This window comes from Limulus polyphemus, unplaced genomic scaffold (assembly GCF_000517525.1).
Source record: "Limulus polyphemus unplaced genomic scaffold, Limulus_polyphemus-2.1.2 Scaffold10085, whole genome shotgun sequence".
Classification (NCBI taxonomy): domain Eukaryota; kingdom Metazoa; phylum Arthropoda; class Merostomata; order Xiphosura; family Limulidae; genus Limulus; species Limulus polyphemus.
This window is the reverse complement of record NW_013675695.1, coordinates 1-3769: the sequence shown is the minus strand read 5'-3', so window position 1 is coordinate 3769 and position 3769 is coordinate 1. Positions and strand designations below refer to the sequence as shown.

Here is a 3769-nt window from a genome sequence, read left to right as displayed (position 1 = left end):
TATTTATATCATAGTTTCAACTTTCATGTTTTAAGTTAGGTTGAGTTCTTAACTTGAATATTTATATTACAGTTTCAACTTTCATGTTTTAAAGTGAAGCCTTTTTTAGTTACTAATAATTAAGTTTAGCCTAAGCTCTTGCATTGTTTGTACTTATAAGAAACAAAGTTGAAGAACAAAAGGATATGTTAATTTTATGGTTTAATTTGTGGGTTCAACTTTATGATAAGAAGTCAATAATGTCTAGATTATTTATTAAATTTCAGGTATGTGTACCTTTAATTTTCATAGTTAGTCTTTTTCACATTCAAATAAAGTATGGAAATTAATGCAGTTGATCCTGTAAAACATAATTGTGTAATTGGTTTTATTCTGTAGTAAATTTTAATTTTTTTATATTGTTCAAAAAACTTCCACTTACAAAATAGAATCACTTGTTTTCTCTCCTGCAGTATCTTTACTACTTTTTTTTTCTTGCCATGACCAATCACCAGATAGATTATAGATTGTGACAAATTTTCCACGTAAAGTTTTTCCTTGTGATCCTACAAGAGACAATCCAGAACTGCCATCCTTCGAAGAAACTGCTCTCAGTCAATCAGAGATGCTGTTTGTGGAGAACCTTGATACATGAATCTACCATTTTTGGTAATGTTGCTTCTGTAATAGCTTATTAATGATGAAATAATTTGTTATTTATACAAAGTTAAAATATAATCTAGTTTGCCACAAAAGTGGAAGTTTTTACTTTTTCTGAATTCTCTTGTGAATGATTTGTACAAAATGTAGACAACTGTATGATATTATATGTGAAAAGTCATCTGTTTATGATTTTAAACTATTTTATTTCAAAGGTTCAGACAGTGGTTACTTGCATGATTAAATGATTTTTGAAAGGATGAAACATTTCTCCAAATTCACTGTCATCAGTTTTGCTTATGAGGCAAAAGATAGTTGACTGTAAAGGGATACATTATTTATAAAGAACACTTGCATAATAACCCTGAGTATATGTGAGTTAATTCTTGCACCCACTGACTAAAATCAAATAAACAAAATCTGTTCTTATCACCAAATTTATCTTTTTTAAGCTTCATTGTTAGACAGTAATTGTATCGTGTGTGTGAACAGTGTTGAAAGTCAACATGTAAGTACTCTGGCTCTTTATGTGTTTGTTGCCCTGGAAAGCTGGTGGTGAATTCAAAACAGTTATGTCAGATTGAAGATTCAAATGCTAAATTTGTATAGATGTAAGTGATATTGAAATAAACCAATATTTGAGAGTGTTTGGTAGAGTCTTTTAATTTGGATCTGGAAGAAAAGTAACTCCAAAGTGGCATAATATACTAGTTGTGTTTTTTTTACATTTTGATATGGGATATATTCCAAACATAAAAAATGGAACAGCAATGAAAGAATGTGTGTACAAAGAGATATTAAACACGACACATATAAAATAGCTCTATTGGCTAAAACATTCACTACTTTTGGGATTCACGAAATATTGATTTCTGAAATTGTATGTGTTTTTGCATTATCTCTGGAGAGCAACATATTACATGCAAGTGAAGTACTGTTAGGCTGTCAAATTTGATTGAAGGATGATGAGTGCTAACCATGTTCTCATGCAGGATGATGAGTCCTAACCATATTCTCGTGCAGGATAATGAGTCCTAACCATATTCTCGTGCAGGATGATGGGTCCTAACCATATTCTTGTGCAGGATTATGAGTCTTAACTATTTTGTTTGTTTATAATTAAGCACAAAGCTACACAATTGGCTGTCTGTGCTGTGCCCACCACGGGTATCAAAACCTGGATTGTAGCATTGTAAGTCTGCAGACATACCGCTGTGCCACTGGGAGGCAAATCCTAAATATAATCTCATGCAGGATGACGAGTCCTAACCATATTCTCATGCAGGATGACGAGTCCTAACCATATTCTCATGCAGGATGACGAGTCTTAACCATATTCTTATGCAGGATGATGAGTCTTAACCATATTCTCATGCAGGATGATGAGTTTTAACCATATTCTCGTGCAAGTTGATGAGTACTAATCATATGCTCATGCAGGATGATGAGTCTTAACCATATTCTCATGCAGGATGATGAGTCATAACCATATTCTCATGAAGGATGATGAGTCTTTCACAACCGTAATACAATCAATCTAGGGCTTCTCTTCAGCAACATCCTGCTTGATTCAATATAAAGACTCAGCAAGATTCTTTCTCAAGTGTAAAAACGAAACTCACTGTAAATCTAATTTCAAAAATGTTATTATATTAAGACTCATAAAGACATTTTGGAAAGCTACAAATTAGTGTGAAAGTTCATAGTTTTTATCACAACAAAACCTCTAGAAGACATTTTGGAGAGTTACAGTATAAGTTCAATGTTTTTTTCATAATTATATAGAGGGATTTGGACTGGTACAAAGTCAGTTGTAACAAGTTCTCCTTCACTTTGGATTGTACTTTCCACATACCTACGCTCTTCTACCTGTTCCAGTGGCTTTTTGTTTACGTATATGATTTTGACTTTCTTATTTCTACCTCTTCCGCTCATCATGACTTCCATTTATCTTGCATTCACTTTGAATCCTCTTCTTTCCAAACTCTTCTGCCACACTTTAATTTGCGTTTCTAGCTCCTGGTCACTTTCAGCTGTTAGGACAAGGTCGTTGGCGAATAACATCTCCCACAGGGATACCATACAGCACTCTTTACTCATCAGTGACAGTAGCGAACAACTGTGGGGCTATTGGCTAATCCTTGGTGTAGCCCAACGTTTACTTCAAACTTGTCCACTTCTCCATATACCGTCGCTCCTTCATAAATGGCTCTTACTAGTCTGATCAGCTTTTTGGACACTCCTCTCTTTTGAAGACACCAGTATACTAATTTTCATGGCACCCTGTCATTCACTTTTTCCAAATCTACAAATGCATAGTATAACTTCTTATTTCCTTCAAGATACTTCTCCTGCAACTTTTACAAAATGAAGACTACATCTATTGTTCCTCTCCCAGATCAAAACCGAAATTTTATTTTGCTCCACCAGTTTTATTCCTGTATGGTTTTCACACTTATGAGCATCTCCTTTTCTGCTTCTAGATGGGTATCAGTAGGCTCTCTCTCCATTTTGTTGGTAGCCACTCTTTCCTCCAGATGTTTTTCAACAGGGTCCAAACATACTTACGCCCATCATCTCCTAATGCCTTGACTATGTCAATGGCAGTCTTTGATTGACCTCCCACCTTTCCTATCTTCATTTTTATTTTTGCTTTTTTTTTACCTTCTCTCTACTGACGTCCAATACTGGGCCTGCTATTGGTGGTGTTTTCTTCGCTTATTTTGCCTCATTTTTGGTGTTAAGTAGTTCCTGGTAGTACTGTTTTCATCTCTGTTTTACTGCCTTTTTATTCCTCAGGAATTTCCCTTCTTTGTCCTAAGTTACTTTGATCACTCCAATTTCCCTTTTTGCAATTTCCCTTTGCTTGGCTATTCTGTATACCTTCTTCATTCCTTCTGGTATCTCCGTATTTATACCAAATTTTTAATTGCCTCATTCATCGCCGCTGCTACTGCTCTCTTTGCCTTCTTTTTAATTTTTGGGCCCAGCATGGCCAAGTGGTTAGTGTGCTCGACTCGCAATTTGCGGGTCGCAGGTTCGAATCCCCATCACACCAAACACGCTCGCCCTTTCAGCCTTGGGGGCATTATAGTGTGATGGCCAATCCCACTATTCGTTGGTGAAAGAG

General features: G+C 35.4%; 1 long non-coding RNA gene across 1 annotated transcript in view; it reads left to right on the top strand.

Annotated features, from left to right (window-relative positions):
• The window catches only part of LOC111083561, a 2349-nt gene extending 1063 nt beyond the window's left edge, over positions 1-1286 (top strand). The window contains exon 2 of the long non-coding RNA XR_002609109.1: positions 453-1286. This is a non-coding gene — a long non-coding RNA (uncharacterized LOC111083561). The remainder of the gene's footprint in view (positions 1-452) is intronic.
• The last annotated feature ends 2483 nt before the right edge of the window (positions 1287-3769 follow it).